General features: G+C 44.9%; 1 protein-coding gene and 1 long non-coding RNA gene across 2 annotated transcripts in view; one reads left to right on the forward strand and one right to left on the reverse strand.

Moving 5' to 3' along the window:
* The window catches only part of SLC35F1 (solute carrier family 35 member F1), a 450499-nt gene that overhangs the window by 379393 nt on the left and 48310 nt on the right, over positions 1 to 22796 (forward strand). The gene's annotated exons all lie outside the window — the stretch shown is intronic.
* The window catches only part of LOC137503838 (uncharacterized), a 126017-nt gene continuing 112614 nt past the window's right edge, over positions 9394 to 22796 (reverse strand). Inside the window, exon 4 of the long non-coding RNA XR_011019347.1 lies at positions 9394 to 9548. This is a non-coding gene — a long non-coding RNA (uncharacterized lncRNA). The remainder of the gene's footprint in view (positions 9549 to 22796) is intronic.

Genomic DNA, 22796 nt, shown 5'->3' on the forward strand with positions numbered 1-22796 from the left:
GCGGGGGACCGGAGGATCGCTCAGTAAAGCTCAGGGGACCAGTAGAAGCCCCAGGTAAGTTAAATTGGGTTTTTTTTCAATTACTTTAGGTTTCCTTTAAAGGATTATCTGTGACCCGATTCTAGTGTAAACAAACACCTGCTGAGAGAGCTGCAGAGGCAAAACACACAAACATTTCTGTGGACTCCTTAGAGGCTTAAAAAAACAGCTCAGCAGTTAAAGATGAATTTCTCATTAAAATGTCTAATTCTCGTAATATATCTTCAAAATTGTCTGTACATATACATTCATACAACATAAAAACATTTCTATATAACTGTCAATACTATAAGACTGTACATGATTTTTTTTTCCCCCTTAAATTGTGGGCAAGATTCTTCCCAGTGCTCACAGGATTAAGCTAAGCATTCATTAATCAGGACTGGCAGTGCTTGGCTTTAAGAAATGGCTGCAGCAACTGTTGCCTTTGCACACTCAATTTATCTTATCTTTTTTTTACTTGAAGAGTGCACTGATTTATGTTGGCCAGTATTTACAACATATGTCTGATCTGCTGAAATATATTGCAACATAAGCTATAGTAGTGCAGATACTTACTGCAAGCATCTAGATGTAGAATCTGTATGCTGTAAATCTTGGAGAATCATAAAAAAGGAGAGGTCGCACAAACACTTTCTCCTGTTTTACCGGAAAATGGCCAGCAAATAAAGTTTATCTGGTCACAGGCACATTGCTTTCTCAATTCTAAAAAAATCCACGTACGGTAATTATTTAATTAGATAACAGAAGGTACATAAAAACAAGAGGCATGCACATATAGGCCCAGTCCTATTAACTTTTTCTCCCAAGTTTTCTCCTAGGAGATAATATTTAATCTTTGTTTAAAATAACTTTTCACCACTCTGCAATTGAAAAAGTATCAAAAAGTAAGTGAAAAAGACTACTGTTGGGACTAAATACATAGATGAAGGTGAAGAACCCTCATTATGCTGCAAAAACATTTTAACACAATGGGGGTTGTTCTGTGGCAGAAGGTTACAACTCTCACTCTAGTCATATCAAAGCATATGCCATAGAGGGAGCTGGTAAAAGATTAGTAAGTTAGTAGTTGCAGTCATGTGTATGCACTCAAGTGTATCATTCTTCTAATAGATTCAGACTGCCTTGTGTTTAATGTTCAACTCCAGGGCTGCATCCCAAAACCATGTGGTATCCCATCCCAGAGCCCTGTAATCTGTCACCCTTGTGGCAGCGACACACTTCATGAGAAAGAATTTAAGAGTGACAGTGCCTGGCTGTAATAGCCAAAAGGGGAAAGGGTGAATGGTGCATACCATATGTCCCTCATACTCCACTAAAGGCTCATACACACGGAGTACGGCCGTCGCCGCAACCACGTGGCACGCGCGTGTTGCGGCGACGGTTCGTCCGTGTGTATGACGCGCGCGCCCCGAACCGTCGCCCGTCGGAGCTGACGCCAGGCGATTGACATGTTCAATCGCCGGCTACAGCCGTCACCGCAACATCGCCGGAACTGTCGCTAGCCCCGCATGTGTATGCGGGCTAGCGACAGCTACCCACACACAGTACACGGAGCATCCGGCGGGGGGGAGGAACCTCGGCGACAGCTTCCGCCGCATCGCTAATCCCTCTGCTGCCGTGTGTATGCAGAGGGACTTGGCGACGAGCTGTCGCCGAACTGTCGCGCACACGCTCCCGTGTGCAGCGACAGCTACAATTGTCCCCCCGTGAGTACTTAGCTTAGCTGTGGGAGAGCAGGCAATTACAAAGATGCAATGGCACAACTCCATAAGTCCTCATGGACCAGGTCAGGATGTCATCACATGCAAGAGCCAAGCACAGGCATTTTTGGCCTTTATCAAATGAATATTAAAGCCAGGTTCAATGTCTACACTGTACAGCGCTGCGTAATATGTCGGCGCTATATAAATACTAAATATTAATAATAATAATAATAATGTCTGTTTTTTAATTTTTAAAAATTGTGGAAAGGAGTCTTTTCAGCTTTTATCGTGGCTGAGTTTCACTATGTGGGACTGGAAGTGAGTAGATCTCTCCACCAGGATCAGACACAACACTAAGGCCCCCTTTGCACTTGCGTTGCAAATGTGATTTGCATTACTCTGTTTTACCGCAGGGTAATGCAACGGTAATACTTGGCAACAGGGCCTAACACACCGTGTCGCACTGGAAGTGCCCCATCCACCACCGAGCCTCCACAAAGTCAACATCGCGTTTCTGCCAAATTTCTGCGGCAGAAGTAATATAAGCCAATGGGCGACGCATACCTTTTAAAAAGGTTGGTGGCGGCATGCGCGAAACAATCCCAGTGATGTACTTCCTGTCCAGCAAGGAGTATGTCACTGGGCAAGGGGCGGCGATGGGCAAGTAGGGGGGGGGGGGGCGGCGCTATGCAAATGACTCTGCCGAAGGGTCATGTTTGTAATTTTGTGCAATATGGTGGGATCGGGGCATCTCGCCGCAAATGCACACCTCAAGTGTAAAACCGACCTAAATAAAAACTTAATCTTACAGATGGGTGAAAAACTCCCATTGAATTTTCACTGCTGCCCCTTCATCCTGTCCCTGAAACTACCAGGGTTCATATTAAAACCTTGAAAGTTCCAGGAGAAGCAAATTAAAGAAAACTTCTCCAGTGGTACCACAGACAGCTGTAAAATACGAAAGATACTCTGAATCTGCTCCATCCAAAACTAAAGTATTTTCCCTTGAATGCAGCTGTACCTGTCTTATTTTTTTTTCACATCAATAAATGTATTTGCAATAAATATTTTTTTGTGAACTAATATGCCAAATGGAGCCATATTTAAGGATTTAATAATTTTAGCAAAATATATGGAGGTTGAAACTAACATTTGTGCTTTCTTCAGAGAAAGTAATGACTGCACTTGTACCTGTCCACGCTCATGTATTCCCATCTATATGTATTAGTATTATTCATCTTAATTTAGCATCACTATGGTAAACTGCACTGTATATAATATAAAAGGATAAATAGCAACACAAACCATGACAGAAATATGGAGCTTGCTTTCATGCAATGTTCACACATCCACGGAAAACAATGCCTAGTAGCAAACGAGAGTCTGCAAGAACAAACATGCCTGTGTGTGTGATGTTCAAATGGAAAAGAATATATTTTTCTAATGTGAATGCTTAGTGCATGTGTATGAGAGCTGAGCCATGTTACATTTTATTGACTTCTTTTTCTTACATTTGCTTAAAGGTACTCCCAGCACCCCTCATGGGCATGCCTTTAAGCCAGACGACTTACAACAAAGTCGTGCTCTGACCCCTCTGGAGGAGCCTCTTGCAATGGCCATGCGTGTCACTTCCCTTTTTCTGCTTCATTCAGTGATACACTTCTCTAACAGAGAAGACAGGGGGGACCCCAAAGTTATAACATAGCCAAGATGGCAGCCGCGATTTTTAAATTGAAATTAAACGAAAACTATTTGGTGTAAAACGGCGATTCAGGCATCAAATGAAAGATGAGAGCACAAGCTACATAAAGGTATGCATCTTTAAGTACTTTGCAGTACTGGTCTGCGTCTTAAAGGCATACCCATGAGAGGTGCTTGGAGTCCCTTTAATTTCTTCCATTTAGGCTGCTTTTCTACTTGCTGCGATCCACTCCAAAAAGCAGATTGTGGGCATTTTTCCGATCGCATCCGTGCATTCTGATTTTTCGTAAATCCCAGTTGTCGGGTTGCACGATTTTTGGTGCAATCGCACTAGGTTCCAGATGGTTCACATCGCAACAGCTTAAGCTTCAGCTCAGGTGAGATTCTGAGCTGTCTACACATATTAACTCTTAACTCTGGTGATAGCAGTATGCTGTTTATTTCAGTCAATCACTTTTACAGTACATTCTCCCACAGCAGGAGACAATCTGCCTTTCTTTCCATTGCCTCCAATGCTGGGGATACACAGTACGTTTCTGTACCGTGTATCGACCAGCTGATCCGGCCAGCTGATAATATTCAGCTTGCCCGATCAAGCCGCTTGACCCTCCCCCGCTCGATTCCCGCCTGCGGACAATGGTAGGGAATCGAGCGCTGATAAGGAAGCGCCGGCGGGGGTGAGCGGTAATCGATCCGCGCGCACGCGGCTGGGGTTGATCCGGCGGCTAATCGAGCCGATCAACCAGTGTATACCCAGCATTACAGACAAGACGACCCACAGCATACATTTTCACCTTTCATATTTGGACCCCAACTCTTGCACAGGACAGAAGGAAAACATAGAAACATGCACCCTGTTATTAGTTAGAGAGTTTAGCCTGTTTACTTCCCCCTCATTTGTAATCCCCCTAATATGATCTCTCCTGTGTCACATGACTGCTATGGCAGAGATGGCAGAATAGCTCTTTTGAAAGCACAGGATGTTAACAATATTTTCTGCTTCCATGAATCAGGAAGTAAAAACAGTGCAGATTTATTTTAGGATTTGTATCAGCCATAACAATGAAATGCTTTACTGTAAAGGTTATTATGCTGTTGTGTATTTTTTAGAGCAGAGAGGACGTTCTGAGTTCAGGTCCGCTTTAATCCTATCTGGACGACTATTGTTGTCCAAATAGTAGCTGCTGAACTCTAACTGGATGCGTATACGTGTCTAGTGTTTTCACTGTGTTTATGGCGGCATTTCAATGTTGCCGATTGGTGAAGGGGAACAAGCACTCCCTGAACCAATTGCAGTGCCTGGAATGAATGGACATGACCCCGATCAAGGACCATGTCCATTCATAATAAAGTAGTAAGAGTATAGGAAAACATTAAAAAAAAATAATAATAAATTGAACATTTCCTGGATTACCAGGATAGTGCTTCTTTCGCCATCTAGTGGCGGAAAAGTAAAATTACAGACAAATTACATTTTAAATAAATAATAAGCCCTTCCAAAGGCCCCACCACCCAGTTAACAAATTAACACTTGTATAAAAAAAACTGTTAAAAAATACATAAATAGTTGCCATAGGGTCATGGTTAGTAGGCTTTTTTTTATTATGTATGTCATGAGGGTATATTACTGTTATATTAGTAATAGTTACCGACCGGCCACAAAACTATAGGGGATGGAATTGGAAGACGGCACTGGGGAAGCTATCAGAGGTACGCGACGAGGGATCAGCACGCCAATGGTGAGTATAAGACCCAGATGTGAAGCCAGGTGTATAGGGAGCCTCATGTAGCCAGATGTCAGGGTAGCCAGGAGTGTAGCCAGATGTCAGGGTAGCCAGATGTATAGTTAGTCAGATGTCATGGTAGCCAGGAGTGTAGCCAGTTATGGGTAGCCAAGTGTGTAGCCAGTTATAGGGAGGTAGGTGTAGCCAGTTATAGGGTGCCAGGTGTAGCCAGGTATATAGGGGAGCCAGGTATATACAGTGGTGTGAAAAACTATTTTCCCCCTTCCTAATTTCTTATTCTTTTGCATGTTTGTCACACTTAAATGTTTCTGCTCATCAAAAACCGTTAACTGTTAGTCAAAGATAACATAATTGAACACAAAATGCAGTTTTAAATGATGGTTTTTATTATTTAGTGAGAAAAAAACTCCAAATGTACATGGCCCTGTGTGAAAAAGTGATTGCCCCCCTTGTTAAAAAATAACTTAACTGTGGTTTATCACACCTGAGTTCAATTTCTGTAGTCACTCCCAGGCCTAATTACTGCCACACCTGTTTCAATCAAGAAATAACTTAAATAGGAGCAATCTGACACAGAGAAGTAGACCAAAAGCACCTCAAAAGCTAGACATCATGCCAAGATCCAAAGAAATTCGGGAACAAATGAGAACAAAGTACTGTAATTGAGATCTATCAGTCTGGTAAAGGTTATAAAGCCATTTCTAAAGCTTTGGGACTCCAGCGAACCACAGTGAGAGCCATTATCCACAAATGGCAAAAACATGGAACAGTGATGAACCTTCCCAGGAGAGGCTGGCCGACCAAAATTACCCCAAGAGCGCAGCGAAAACTCATCCGAGAGGCCACAAAAGACCCCAGGACAACATCTAAAGAACTGCAGGCCTCAATTAAGGTCATTGTTCATGACTCCACCATAAGAAAGAGACTGGGCAAAAACAGTCTGCATGGCAGATATCCAAGGCGCAAACGACTTTTAAGCAAAAAGAACATTAAGGTTCGTCTCAATTTTGCTAAAAAAAATCTCAATGATTGGCAAGACTTGTGGGAAAATACCTTGTGGACCGACGAGAGAAAAGTTGAACTTTTTGGAAGGTGCGTGTCCCGTTACATCTGGCATAGAAGTAACACAGCACTTCAGCAAAAGAACATCATACCAACAGTAAAATATGGTGGTGGTAGTGTGATGGTCTGGGGTTGTTTTGCTGCTTCAGGACCTGGAAGGCTTGCTGTGATAGATGGAACCATGAATTCTACTGTCTACCAAAAAATCCTGAAGGAGAATGTCTGGCCATCTGTTTGTCAACTCAAGCTGAAGCGATCTTGGGTGCTGCAGCAGGACAATTACCCAAAACACACCAGCAAATCCACCTCTGAATGGCTGAAGAAAAACAACATGAAGACATTGGAGTGGCTTAGTCAAAGTCCTGACCTGAATCCTATTGAGATGTTGCGGCATGACCTTAAAAAGGCGGTTCATGCTAGAAAACCCTCAAATAAAGCTGAATTACAACAATTCTGCAAAGATGAGTGGGCCAAAATTCCTCCAGAGCGCTGTAAAAGACTCGTTGCAAGTTATCGCAAACGCTTGATTGCAATTATTGCTGCTAAGGGTGGCCCAACCAGTTATTAGGTTCAGGGGGCAATTTCTTTTTCACACATACTTTTTGCCATATAGGTTTTGAGTTATTTTCCTCACTAAGGCCTCAATTCACGGAGCATTATCAAACGTTTATCAAACACTTTATCAAACGTTTGATAATTTACCTCATGGGTAAAATCTCATTTTAAATTCACTAAGGTGTTATATATTTATCAAATGTTTTACCGATAAAACATTCAACAAATATATAACACCTTAGTCAATTCAAAATGAGATTTTACCCATGAGGTAAATTATCAAACGTTTGATAAAGTGTTTGATAAACGTTTGATAATGCTCCGTGAATTGAGGCCTAAATAATAAAAACCATCATTTACAACTGCATTGTGTGTTCAATTATGTTATCTTTGACTAATAGTTAACGGTTTTTGATGAGCAGAAACATTTAAGTGTGACAAACATACAAAAGAATAAGAAATCAGGAAGGAGGCAAATAGTTTTTCACACCACTGTAGGGTGCCAGGTGTAGCCATGAGTATAGGGTGCCAGATGTCCCCTCCCCCCCGATCTTCCCCCCTCGATCCTCACTGTTGGGATGCCCCTTCTGTGCAGCCCTCTCCAGTGCAGCACTTCTTCCTCCATCGCAGAAGTCCCGTCTCTTTACAGTTACATTACAAGTCTTGGTCACCAAGTCTCGTAATGTAACTGTAAAGAGACGGGACTTTGTGATGAGGGAAGAAGTGTTGTGCTGGAGAGGGCCCCTGGGTGAGTAGTTCTATTTGCTCAAAGGGCTTAGACAGGGAAGGGGAGGGGAAGCGAGGATGGGAGAAAGGGGTAGAGGCCACCCACACGCCGCACAGAAGGGGGATCCCCCCGCCCGCAGAGGGGGATCCCCCATCCCAAAATACCGCCGCACAGAAGGGGGATCCCCCCGCCTGCAGAGGGGGATCCCCCAGCCCAAAATACCGCTGCACAGCAGGGGGATCCCCCCGCTCGCCCTAGCACATTCTCTCCCTAGGGATTCCCTAGGGAGAAGCATGCAGCAGCCTGCAGAGGCTGCTGCAGTGCTGCTGATCACAGCGTGAGAGGGGAAAGTGCAGGACGAGCTGAGCTTGTCCAGAACATTTCTAGCAAGTTTTCTTTGGACGACCTCAGCTCGTCCAGAACGCTAGGCAGGTTAAAAGTGATATGGAAATGTGTGCCCAGTTACTAGCAATGAAGCAATAGACTTTTCATTCCAATCATAAGTATGGCATCTCTTAAAAAGCCAAAAATCGTACAATACAGCTAGTTAATATAGCTAGGACTCTTGTCTCCTGAAAGTCTGTATCCTGCTGTGCTCAGGGCTGCTGCTGGCTACAGTAGCCAAATGCTGCTTTTCAGGCTAGAGTTCACACTTAGTTGCTAGCTGCGGGGGAAAGCTATTTCCCTAAAAGAAGATGCTACACGGTTTCCTAAATAGAATCTATGTTATCTAGCTTGAAGAGCCAGACCCCAGGGCCTTTGGCCCCTACACATGCAATCTGCATTGAAACGTGAAACACAATCAGTACGGACAACCGATTCTGATTGTCCGCGGTTTGTTCGTGACACTCACACTTTCAGGTACTCTATAACAGGGCTTTTCAACCTGTGGTACGTGTACCACCAGTGGTACTTTGCTGTTGGCCAGGTGGTACACTTTAAGTTTGTCTGCCACTTAATTGCCTGCCTGCTGATTGTCCTGGTCCAGTCCTGCCTTCACAAAGTTTGGCTATCCCTTGCTTGCTCTTCACTGTCCTGCCCGGCAGCATAATTCAGACCTCAGATCAGCAGTGAGGAGACAGCCAGGCGAATGGTGCACAATGACAGCAGGTATACTTCAAATACAGGAAGTGACATCACTGCTTATTTCCTGTAATTGACGTATACATGGCGTCACTGCACCATTCGTCTGGCTATCTCTTCACTGCGGCCAGGTTACTACTGATCTGAGGTCTGAACTATTCCGCAGGGCAGCACAGTGAGGAGCGAGTAAGAGGGAACTGAACTTTGTTGAGAGTCACTGCCCAGATCTCTGGTGGAGGGGGGGAGGCTACCTATACAGAAGCAGGGGAGGGAGGAACTGGAAAGGCTACCTATATTTGCAATCTGTAGGCTAGCAATCTGATTTTTATTCTTTGCCCCACCAATGCCTCCTGATATCTGATACTCCCCTTCCATATCCCCCCCTTTTCTTAAAGTGCACCTGTAAGAAGAAAGTGCTCCTGGGTGGTACTTACCTCTAGATCTTAAATAGGCTTCCCCCTTTTTCCTCAGTAGAAAGGATCCAGTGCTGATCACCTTGTTGATGTGAGCGCATGCGCAGCAGCGGCTCTCTGCTTGGGCTCCAGCGGAAGCAGTCAATCCTGACCGGGTCAGATCTACTGTGCAGGCACACTGGTGGTACTGGCCATTTTTCAGGCGATAAAAGTGGTACAATTAGTGGAAAGTTTGAAAAGCCCTGCTCTATAATACAGATTTGATACAGTTCGCATGTCGAGTATCAGATGGCTGTACTCAGTAGGGGTGTCAAATTTCTATGGGAAATTACGTATATAAATGCTATAACTCATTACAAAACTCACTTTGAATGCATTTTTATTTTATTTTAATTAAGGTTGTCTCAGGGGATGGCATAACTTGTGTTGTGAGCAGAAATGCTGGCTTTCAGTTTTCAAAGGTGGGAGTAGCTTGCTAGTGAATTCTTCTGAGATCCAAGAGGTATCTTTCAGCAGGCTATAAATAAAAATAGGAAACACAAACAGCTGTTTTGTATGTAAAGCAAATTTCTCCAGCCAGCCAGTCCTGTGTGGGCATATTGCAGAAAAACTCTTTGAATCTTGCTTATACAAACAGCCAGTGGAAATAAAAGCTATTTTACTGTTTGCTCAACACTAGTCACAGCCTGCGAGACCTTGGTGAAAATTTATAGAAACATTATTCCCTCAGGATATTTTATTATTTATTGGATTTATATAGCGCCAACATATTATGCAGAGCTGTACAATAGATAGGATTACAGACAATGATAACAGGGGTGACTGACAGCACAATACAGGTAATAGTCAATAGATACAACAATACAGTACAACAATACACGTAATAAGCAATACAATATACAATGCAGGTAGTAATACAATGCCAGATAATACACTGGAGTGGTAGTGCTGATAATACACATATTCTGGGTAGAGTATACAATCAAGTATGATGCACAAGGGGAGAGGGCCCTGTCAAAGGCTTATAATCTAGAGGGATGGGGAGGTAACACAAAAGGAGGGGGGTGCTTCAAGAGGTTCCCTGCAGAGAGAGTTAGGGCAGCGGTGGGGTAGTCCTCCCCCATATGTAAAATCTAAGCTATTTTCATGGCATGCATGATGCAAGTAGAAAATACTAAAATTTGTTCTCTATGTTAGGCCTTAGATAACAGTTCTGTGAAGCAGCGAACTAATCACTGTTTGAAATGTAATTCTCATTATAAATGTATTTTTCTTCAAACCCTCAGATTGTATTGATTAGCCTGTTAAGGTGACAGCTAGTAACAAGCCTAAATACATTTTTCTTACATTGATTAATGTGTTACTGGAAAGACAGGGGTGTTAAAAATATTTATTGATTTGGCTTGGTCACATCTCTTTATTAGTGCATATACAATATGTATTGTTGTATATACTATAACAATGCAGTTATAAATTTTAAAGTTTACCTTAGCCCTTGTAAAAATTCAAAAATGAGGAAAGCAGGCATGTGTAGGAGGCTCTCCTGATGCCCACCGTTCCCAGTTCTCCTCCGTCCCCCTCCATTAATACCTAATGTTCCCCAAAGCTACTTCCTGGTCTGGAGGGTCAGTGCGCACTGCGCTGCCAGGTGACCAGCATCTTTGATTGCGCCCCCGCGGCCCGAAGTGCACTGCGCATGCGTCACAACTACATAGTGCACATGCGCAGTGTGCTACTGGCCATGCGGTCAAGGACGTGCGTCACCAGGCAGTGCTTGCGCAGTGCCTCACCGACCCTCCTGACCAGGAAGTAGCTTCAGAAGGGACATTAGGCAATAACGGAGAGGGACAGAGGTATCCTTTAAACTAAATGTATTAACTTTAATGAATGAAGAAAAAACATTTTTTTCAGCTTACATTGCATATTTCCACATTGAGTTGATTTACTTAAAGCAACAAGCATGCATTTTAAAGAGCAACTTTTTGGAACACATTTCTCTATGTGTCATGCATGTTCATCATATATGAATTTTTGATCTTATGTATTCTGCTCATTTTGCTACTTAGTCTACTGAGTGCCTTCATTTTATTTAAATTTGAAAGACATCCAGCATAGAATAGTCACCTTACTTGGATAAACTGCTAAATATAAAAAGACTATTGATTACTTGCACCGATTACATGACATTGCTGGAAAATATAAATATCCACAGGATTTTCTGCTCACATTCAGAATGCAGTGATACCATCATAATAGCCTGTTCATTTCAAATGTTAGACGTGGGAGTAGAAATTTTGGATTTTGGTTTTGATGTGTCAATCCTCTGAGTCTGAGCCAGGAATCAAAATACTTTGTTCCCACAATGCATTACGATCTTCAGAACTATTGTCACTGATTTTGTATTTCATAAATGTTTTCTTCTATGTTTGCTTACCTGATGGATGCAATCCTTCTTTGAGCATTTTGCTAACAGAGCTAGAAACAGACGGGCTCTGTCGAATTACACTTACATGCATGCCATCAACTGAACTGTTCCATGATGATTACATAGATGAGCATGGCAAGTGCAATCCTTCTGTATGTTACTGTGTATAGTTCTACAATTAATTCGCTTCACGTAATGGAAAGGCAAAAAAGACGCTTTTGGACTGCATATCAGTTGCACTACTAAAGCTATGAAGTTGGAGGGGAAACACATCAGATAGTTGTCCCTCATCTCCTCCTCCCCTCCTGCATTCATTGAAATTCGTAGGTGTTGCTTGGTTGAGTAAGAGTAGACAAGGAGACTGGAGACTCCCTGTGTGGCTACCCTGCTTGGGGAATACCTAGGTCATGCTTGCACATGTTTACATTATGCACCTGGATTAAGCCCCTTGATACCTGGTGATCTGAGGGCCGGATTTGTACTGTTTACCGCCCTAGGCCAGCAATCACCGGCCGCCCCCTGACAACAGCAACGCACACACACACACAAAACACACACACACACAAAACACAGACACACACACACACACACACACAGACACACACACACACACACACACACACACACACACACACACACACACACACACACACACACACACACACACACACACACACACACACACACACACACACACGTCTTTTTACCAGCAAAAGCAGCTTAGTTCCATAGAGTATCCAGGGCCTCCCTAGATACAAGAATTAAGGAGCCATGTGCAGCAAGATTCAAGAGTTATGTGTCCACATGCTGTTAGATAAAACAATTACGTATACACACAGATGTATAGATAACAGAATTCAGTAGTCACATGCCTTTAGATAAAATATTCAATAGTGATAAGTATCCAAATAAAATGCCTCCAGACAAAATAAGTAGTAAAATATTCAATAGTAATAAGTATCCAAATAAAATGCCTCCAGACAAAATAAGTAGTCAAGTGCCTCAAGAGAAAGGATATCAGACTTTTTTTCCCTATGGATGTGAAAGTGCAGCATTGCAATTTGCTTTCTAACTCACACAATGGCAGTCCCAGTAAACAATAAGCAATATTAGTACACACATACAGTATGTCAGAATGACTGCTGCTAAACACATATGTACAGCTGTGTGCACTCAAAGTATAAAAGCACATAGTGATATAAACCATAATATCAAATCACAGTAATCAGGTATCAGGAATTCTGTATATAATATGCATCAAGGGTCTGACAGACACTGACAGAAACATCCAAGTACAGTCTAGGGAGTAATATGCAGGATGACCACAATATTTTTACATAGGAAAAAAAGTAAAAATCAGGAGGTATAAAAACAAAAGGCATTTAGATTAAAAGGGTTACCGCAGTTTGAAGCCTAAGAAGTGTCCTCACGCTGCCCTCATAGCTATCAGCCATTGAGATTCCTGAAGATTTATGGAGCTGAATGTAACGATTGGTGTCAGCACGCAGAGAGAATCTGATTATTGGTGATCTGCAGTATCACCAAGAATGCAGATATATATACCTGATTATTGATGATCTGCAGAGTCACCGATAATACAGATATATTGCTAACCTCTGGACACCTATAGGTATGTGAGTGTTTGGTGTAACAGTAGTACTTTGAGTAATGCACCTGCAGAGCAGGTGACCATAGGCAGTAAAGGAATACTGCTCTTGAGGGCACAGGAACCTTCCAGCAGCCTGAGACTCTCCAAGGGGAGGAGTCAGGCTGGAGATAGGAAGGACCAGAGAGTGAGTGACACCTGAAGGTGGATGTCACTATCTGGTCTGGAGACTATCTCTTAAGAGGAGAGATAGCTCTCGAGGTCGGGCACGCCTGGTCGGCAACACACGGACAGATAAAGTACAAAGATAGAAGGCTGTTTCGGTATCCAAGGCAAGCAGGGTCTGGCAACGGAATATAAGATATGCGAGGTACCGAATCAGAGATCAAAGGGATAGTCAAGAAAGCAGAAGGTCATAACAGATATCAACAATGCCTAGTCTGGGTGTGAGGTCCTTGGTCTCTACACCCTGGAACTAGTCTGATGAATAACAGATGGATAACACCAGTTCCCTAGTCTGGGTGTGAGGTCCGTGGTCTCTACACCCTGGAACTAGTCTGAAGTATAACAGATAGATAACACAAGTTCCCTAGTCTGGGTGTGAGGTCCGTGGTCTCTACACCCTGGAACTAGTCTGAAGTCTAACAGATAGATAACACAAGTTCTCTAGTCTGGGTGTGAGGTCCGTGGTCTCTACACCCTGGAACTAGTCTGAAGTATAACAGATGGATAACACAAGTTCCCTAGTCTGGGTGTGAGGTCCGTGGTCTCTACACCCTGGAACTAGTCTAAGAATAAACAGAATAACAGTACAAGTAATCTGGCTCAGTGTGAATTCCCAGGTCCACCTGGTTCAAACACACTGTTGGATCTGACTAAGGTCTGAGTGCTTCCACGTAGTGTTCGCAATGGCAGACAACTTGAGACTGGCTAGCAGTAACTATATATGGAGTAGTGCTCTCCGGCACCACCCCTAATTGATCAACCAATAGTAAGCTGCTCTGGAGTCAGCTGATCAGCTGACCTCTCCTTGCCCAGTATAAGAGTTCTGCCTCTCAGCGCGCGCGTGCGTATTCCTAAGCCTGTGAGCACTAACAGACTCAGCCACACCAGACACACACTGCCGCGTGCAAACCGCCACGCTGGACGCGGAACCAGCCGCCTTACTGTTGTTACATGCGGCGGCTTTTCCGCGTTCTGTCCTGTTACCAGACGCACGTTTCCGCGTGCAAACCGCCGCATTGGACGCGGAATCAGCCGCCTCCTCAGCAGCACACGCGGCGGCTTTTCCGCGTTCTCAGAATACATCTGCAGTACAAGGTTCCCCTGGCTTGCTGCGCTGCCCAAGGCTGTATGCCGAGCTCCATATCTTTAGCAGTGCCTTCTCTCATCACAGCAGTGAAAGAGCAGTACCCGATGACCGCGCCATATATTTCAAATACAGGAAGTGAGCAGCAGCAATGTCGCTTCCTGTATATTGCGCTGTCATTGAGCATCAGCTACTCACTTACCGCTGTGATGAGAGAAGGCACCGCTGAAGATATGGAGCTCGGCATACAGCCTTGGGCAGCGCAGCAAGCCAGGGGAACCTTGTACTGCAGATGTGTTCTGTGTCATATAACATGTCAGCAGACGAGCGGGCGGAAGGGAGCCGGGGCACAAACAGCTTATGATCTTCCAGCACCGCTGTGATGAGAGAGGCGCCCCAGACAGCGCAGCTGCAGAGGAGGTCTACTTCTACATGGTGCCGGCGGGCGGGCGGGCAGGCAGGTGAGCGGGAGCGAAGGAGCGGTCACACAAACAGCTGATCTCCCAACTGCTACAGCGCCCCAGTCTACCTGCCGCCCAAGGCCAAGGCCTTGGTGGCCTGCCCACAAATCTGGCCATGCCTGTTCACATAGCTGTATGTATTGAGTACCATATGGTCATGGCCACCAACAAGTTAGAATAAGCTTTTGAAGCATCAATTGCGTAAGCTCCTTCATGCAATTTAGAGGCGACTAGAGAGGATGAAAAGTTTCCCAACTACTGCAAAACTTGCTTCACTGTCCTCCCTTTTCATTAACATTTGCTACAACCACTGCATGTTTTCTCCTATCTTCTCTCCTCTGCATTACTCTGGCTGCACTGCAAACTGCAGGTTGGTATTGGGATGGGAACTAGTCAGAGAGGAGTTGGGGGGGGGGTTTCAGGGTGGAAGGAAGGGAATGTATAACACATATCTCATAAACTCATATAAATCAATTCATTGACGTGTCCTCAAAATTATCTATGAAGCAAGTTACACCTACAGCTTTTCTATTTACTACTACCTTGGGTGCTTCTTTACACACACCTTGAATATTGTATGTTGATAAAATCCTTCTCACTCACCAGGGAAGGAGCGAGGATGTGCACACACTGGGGAAGGAGCGAGGATGTGCACACACTGGGGAAGGAGGGAGGATGTGCACACACCGGGGAAGGAGCGAGGATGTGCACACACTGGGGAAGGAGCGAGGATGTGCACACACCGGGGAAGGAGCGAGGATGTGCACACACTGGTGAAGGAGCAAAGATGTGCACACACTGGGGAAGGAGTAAAGGAACGAGGATGTGCACGCACCGGGGAGTAAAGGAGCGATGATGTGCACACACTGGGGAAGGAGCGAGGATGTGCACACACTGGGGAAGGTGCGAGGATGTGCGCACACCGGGGAAGGAGCGAGGATGTGCGCACACCGGGGAAGGAGCGAGGATGTGCACACATTGGGGAAGGAGCGAGGATGTGCACACACTGGGGAAGGAGCCAAGATGTGCACACACTGGGGAAAGAGCGAGGATGTGCACACACTGGGGAAGGAGCGAGGATGTGCACACACTGGGGAAGGAGCGAGGATGTGCACACACTGGGGAAAGAGCGAGGATGTGCACACACTGGGGAAAGAGCGAGGATGTGCACACACCACCCCTCCCTCAACACCACCTCCATAGAATAGAACAAGCAGGCAGCATATTTGTATGAAGACTGTCCCCAAAACAGTTACATAATGTGTGGACATGATTTCAAACTAACCAAACTCCCCAAGAATACCACCCTGATCATTCCAACCTCTAAAAATAGAAATTACTGTCTGAATGGACATAGCGAAGTACTCTGAAATTGCGCAAAAAATATCGAGCATGGAAGTAAAACTGCCTTGTGCAAAGTGAACCTTTCATCAGTTTGAGTTATTGCTCCAAAAATGTCAACACAGTAAAGTTGTTATGAAATCATTAACTTTCCTGGGATTTCTTTAATAAAGGTTCCTTGTTACACTTCCATTTCAGTATGTATCCCTTATCTTCTGACTTTAAAGAGACTCTGTAACATCAAAAACATCCCCTGGGGGGTACTCACCTCGGGTGGGGGAAGCCTCCGGATCCTAATGAGGCTTCCCACACCGTCCTCCGTCCCACGTGGGTCTCGCTGCAGCCCTCCGAACAGCCGGCGACAGACCCGACTGTAAATTCAATATTTACTTTTGCTAGCTCCAGCGGGGGCGCTGTGGCTGCTCTCGGCTCCGAAGTAGACGGAAATACCTGATCTCAGTCGGGTCCGCTCTACTGCGCAGGCGCCGGAAACTTGCGCCTGCGCAGTAGAGCAGACCCGACAGCGATCGGGTATTTCCGCCTACTTCGGAGCCGTCAGAGCGCCTGCGCAGGAGCCGGGAAGGTAAATAATGACGTCATCTTGCATGGAGGGCTGCGGCGAGACCCCTGAGGGACGGAGGACGGCGTGGGAAGCCTCATTAGGATCCGGAGGCTTCCCCCACCCGAGGTGAGTACCCCCCAGGGGACGTTTTGACGTTACAGATCCTCTTTAACAGTGTTTCAATTAGCTTGTCAAGCTGAAACTTCCGTACTCTGTATCAACCACCCATTATTCATGTTCTCTTGTTGCACTATAAACCTTGTATGATCTCAGAGGTACCATATACAGTAGCATCTATCTTCACTTGACAACTAATCCTTTTTGAGAACTTTTACACTACATGCAATTCGGATTTTGATGCGATTTTACATGCGATTCCAATTTTTGATGCAGTTACAAAAGGTCTGCATGTTGCCTTTTTTTCCGCGTTTTATTTCTTGTGTTGCTAGCATCCAGTGAAAATCGCAAATCGGAATTGCGATTTGCAGTGTAAAAAAAGCCTTAAGGTGGCCACTAACTGTCCAATTTTTAGCAAAAAAATTGTTAGACTGATCGGAAATTCTAATCAGATTGGTTGTAAATAATCTCAGTTGAGGGGCACAATCAATTACAAATTATTAGCAAAATAGTCGTCCGATTTGATTTTCGTCAAACCGAAATTTGGATTTTCTTGTTGGTTGTGATAGAGAGAAAGCAAAGATTGTTTCGTTGATGGTGCAGTGAATGATTTTTCTTCCAATCAGAATTATCTGATCGCTCAAATGATTTTTCGCTACAAAATGGATTGTTAGTGGTGGCAACTAAAGGTCCATTTTCTAGCGAAAAATCATTTGAGTGATCAGAAATTCTGATTGGATTGGTTGTAAATAATCTCATTTGAGGGTCGTCCAATTGGATTTTCAGCAACCAAAATTTTGATTTTCTTGTTGGTTGTGATTGATAGGAAGCAAAGATTGGTTCATTGATGGTGTAGTGAACAATTTTTCTTCCAATCAGAATAATATGATCGGTCGAACGATTTATCGCAAGATATTGGATCGTTAGTGGCCACCTTAAGTATGGGATTTCTGCCTTTACATAGCTCTGAGAATGGAGCTTACCCAAACTGACAATCTTCCTCTGTTAGTGATGGGCCATGTTGGCACATTTAACCACTTGAGGACCACAGTCGCCCCTTAAAGGAGTTATCAGGCAATCTCTCAAATTGAAAACACGCATGCCTGCGTGTAACTAACCTTTTTTGTGGCCGGATCGCCCCCTCCAATCCCCGTCCAAACGTACCAGTCTCCTTCGGCAAGCCCCGGTCGGGGACCCGACCTCGAGGTCGGGCTCCCCAGCGACCCGGAACTAATGTGGCAACGCAGGCGCAATATACTGCTGGACGCTGGCGCAGTGACTTGAGAAGCGTTCCCTTACGGCTGCGCACGCGTACTGGAGCTGCCGGAGGAGGGTTTGAGCTTGCTACGTCACTCGCAAGCCAAACCCTCCGCTTCTGCCACCCCCCGTCAGGCCTGCCCACTCCTCCTCCCAGCCCACTCCGACAGCCACTGCTGAATTAAATTTTTTCCAAAATAATTCTCAGCCAGCCTCCGCTTGCCTGCGCCTCTCATGTAGGGATGATCTGTGCTTGGAGCGCGCATATAGGCAAGGCGGCGGCTGGGAGGAGGAGTGGGCTGGGAGGAGTGGGAGGGCCTGATGGGCGGTGGCAGAAGCGGAGGGTTTGGCTTGCGATTGATGTAGGCAAGCTCAAACTCTCCTCCTGCGCTCTACTATGCGTGCGCAGCCGTACCGAACTGCTAAGTAACTTCCCCCTGCATTCCAAGCACAGGAACAGGGAAGTTACACATTACTCCTCACTATCTACTTCCGGGGCACCCAATACAAACGGCCCGAATTGCGGAGCCGGGGAAGACCGTAGGGGGGAAAAAAACAATGCGACCCTACTAACATTGGCCTACTGAACAGCGGCAGGTAGGCCACTTATATTGTAAAACATTTGCCTGATAACTCCTTTAAGGACCAGAGCCTTTTTCTCCATTCAGACCACTGCAGCTTTCACGGTTTATTGCTCGGTCATACATCCTACCACCTAAATGAATTTTACCTCCTTTTCTTGTCACTAATACAGCTTTCTTTTGGTGCTATTTGATTGCTGCTGCGAGTTTTAGTTTTTATTATATTCATCAAAAAAGACATGAAGTAAAATTTCTGTATACATTTTTGTCCAAATTTATTGTGCTACATGTCTTTGATTTAAAAAAAATCCATTCAGTGTACATTTATTGGTTTGGGTAAAAGTTATAGCGTTTACAAACTATGATGCCAAAAGTGAATTTTCCCATTTTGAAACATCTCTGACTTTTCTGACCACCTGTCAGGTTTCATGAGGTGCTAAAATTCCAGGATAGTATAAATACCCCCCAAATGACCCCATTTTGGACTGAAGACATGCCAAAGTATTCACTGAGAGGCATGGTGAGTTCATAGGAGATTTTATTTTTTGTCACAAGTTAGCGGAAAATGACACTTTGTGACAAAAAAAAAAGTTTCCATTTCTTGTAACTTGTGACAAAAAAAAATAAATGAAATCTGCCACGGTATCACTATGCTCCTCTCTGAATACCTTGAAGTGTCTACTTTCCAAAATGGGGTCATTTGTGGGGTGTGTTTACTGTCCTGGCATTTTGGAGGGTGCCTAATTGTAAGCACCCCTGTAAAGCCTAAAGGTGTTCATTGGACTTTGGGCCCCTTAGCGCAGTTAGGCTGCAAAAAAGTGCCACACATGTGGTATTGCCCTACTCAGGAGAAGTAGTATAATGTGTTTTGGGGTGTATTTTTACACATACCCATGCTGGGTGGGAGAAATATCTCTGTAAAGGACAATTTTTTTTTTATTTTTTTTTTACACACAATTGTCCATTTACAGAGATATTTCTCCCACTCAGCATGGGTATGTGTAAAAATACACCCCAAAACACATTATACTACTTCTCCTGAGTACGGCGATACTACATGTGGGGCACTTTTTTACACCCCAACTGCGCTAAGGGGCCCAAAGTCCAATGAGTACCTTTAGGATTTCACAGGTCATTTTGCGACATTTGGTTTCAAGACTACTCCTCGCGGTTTAGGGCCCCTAAAATGCCAGAGCAGTATAGGAACCCCACAAATGACCCCATTTTAGAAAGAAGACACCCCAAGGTATTCCGTTAGGAGTATGGTGAGTTTATAGAAGATTTTATTTTTTGTCACAAGTTAGCGGAAATTGATTTTAATTGTTTTTTTTTCACAAAGTGTCATTTTCCGCTAACTTGTGACAAAAAATAAAATCTTTTATGAATACACCATACTCCTAACGGAATACCTTGGGGTGTCTTCTTTCTAAAATGGGGCCATTTGTGGGGTTCCTATACTGCCCTGGCATTTTAGGGGCCCTAAACCGTGAGGAGTAGTCTTGAAACCAAATGTTGCAAAATGACCTGTGAAATCCTAAAGGTACTCATTGGACTTTGGGCCCCTTAGCGCAGTTAGGCTGCAAAAAAGTGCCACACATGTGGTACTGCCGTGCTCAGAAGAAGTAGTATAATGTGTTTTGTGGTGTATTTTTACATATACCCATGCTGGGTGGGAGAAATATCTCTGTAAATGACAAATTTTTGATTTTTTTTACACACAATTGTCCATTTACAGAGAGATTTCTCCCACCCAGCATGGGTACGTGTAAAAATACACCCCAAAACACATTATACTACTTCTCCTGAGTACGGCGATACCACGTGTGACATTTTTTTGCAACCTAGGTGCGCTAAGGGGCCTAACGTCCTATTCACGGGTCATTTTGAGGCATTTGGATTCTAGACTACTCCTCACGGTTTAGGGCCTCTAAAATGCCAGGGCAGTATAGGAACCCCAAAAGTGACCCCATTTTAGAAAGAAGACACCCCAAGGTATTCTGTTAGGAGTATGGCGAGTTCATAGAAGATTTTTTTTTTGTCACAAGTTAACGGAAATTGTCACTTTGTGAAAAAAAAAACAATACAAATCAATTTCTGCTAACTTGTGATAAAAATAAAATCTTCTATGAACTCGTCATACACCTAACAGAATACCTTGGGGTGTCTTCTTTCTAAAATGGGGTCACTTGTGGGGTTCCTATACTGCCCTGGCATTTTAGGGGCCCTAAACCGTGAGGAGTAGTCTTGAACCCAAATGTCTCAAAATGACCTGTGAAATCCTAAATGTACTCAATGGACTTTGGGCCCCTTAGCGCAGTTAGGCTGCATAAAAGTGCCACACATGTGGTATCGCCGTGCTCAGAAGAAGTAGTATAATGTGTTTTGTGGTGTATTTTTACATATACCCATGCTGGGTGGGAGAAATATCTCTGTAAATGCACATTTTTGATTTTTTTTACACACAATTGTCCATTTACAGAGAGATTTCTCCCACCCAGCATGGGTATGTGTAAAAATACACCCCAAAAACATTATACAGAATACCTTGTGGTGTCTTTTTTTCTAAAATGGGGTCACTTGTGGGGTTCCTATACTGCCCTGGCATTTTACGGGCCCAAAACCGTGAGTAGTCTGGAAACCAAATGTCTCAAAATGACTGTTCAGAGGTATAAGCATCTGCAAATTTTGATGACAGGTGGTCTATGAGGGGGCGAATTTTGTGGAACCGGTCATAAGCAGAGTGGCCTCTTAGATGACAGGTTGTATTGGGCCTGATCTGATGGATAGGAGTGCTAGGGGGTGACAGGAGGTGATTGATGGGTGTCTCAGGGGGTGGTTAGAGGGGAAAATAGATGCAATCAATGCACTGGGGAGGTGATCGGAAGGGGGTCTGAGAGGGATCTGAGGGTTTGGCCGAATGATCAGGAGCCCACACGGGGCAAATTAGGGCCTGATCTGATGGGTAGGTGTGCTAGGGGGTGACAGGAGGTGATTGATGGGTGTCTCAAAGTGTGATTAGAGGGGGGAATAGATGCAAGCAATGCACTAGCGAGGTTATCAGGGCTGGGGTCTGAGGGCGTTCTGAGGGTGTGGGCGGGTGATTGGGTGCCCGCAAGGGGCAGATTAGTCTAGATGGATCTGATGGGTAACAGTGGCAGGTGGTGATAGGGTGTGATTGATGGGTAATTAGTGGGTGTTTAGAGGAGAGAACAGATGTAAACAATGCACTTGGGAGGTGATCTGACGTCGAGTCGGCGGGCGATCTGATGGTGTGGGTGGGTGATCAGATTGCCCGCAAGGGGCAGGTTAGGGGCTGATTGGTGGGTGGCAGTGACAGGGGGTGATTGATGGGTGATTGACAGGTGATCAGTGGGTTATTACAGAAGGATAGAGGCATACAGTACACAGGGGGGGGGGTCTGTGCAGAATCTGAGGGGTGAAGGGGTGATCAGGAGGGAGCAGGGGGCAGTTTAGGGTTTAGCGTTGACAGATAGTGACAGGGAGTGATTGATGGGTGATTAGGGGGTGATTGAGTGCAAACAGTGGTCTGGGGGGTGGGCAGGGGGGTCTGAGGGGTGCTGTGGGCGATTAGGGGGCAGGGGGGGGGGAGATCAGTGTGCTTGGGTCCAGACTAGGGTGGCTGCAGCCTGCCCTGGTGGTCTCTTGGACACTGGGACCACCAGGGCAGGAGGCAGCCTGTATAATACGCTTTGTATACATTACAAAGCGTATTATACGCTTCCTATGCGGCGATCGTCGGGTTAACAACCCGCCGGCGCTTCCGATTGGCCGGCAGGTTGACGGTGCTGGTGGGCGGAGCCTATTGCCGGAGGATGCGTGCGCTTAACAGCGCGCGATCCCCGGCCAGCAGCCACATGAGGACCCACCGCCGATGGGCGTATTGCGGTCATTTAGGCCCAGCAGCTGGGGGCGGTCCTCAAGTGGTTAAAGTGAAACTCCAACCAAGAATTGAACTTTATCCCAATCAGCAGCTGATACCCCCCTTTACATGAGAAATCTATTCCTTTTCACAAACAGACCATCAGGGGGCGCTGTATAACTGCTATTGTGGTGAAACCCCTCCCACAAGAAAATCTGAGTACGTA

This window comes from Hyperolius riggenbachi, chromosome 4 (genome assembly GCF_040937935.1).
Source record: "Hyperolius riggenbachi isolate aHypRig1 chromosome 4, aHypRig1.pri, whole genome shotgun sequence".
Lineage (NCBI taxonomy): Eukaryota > Metazoa > Chordata > Amphibia > Anura > Hyperoliidae > Hyperolius > Hyperolius riggenbachi.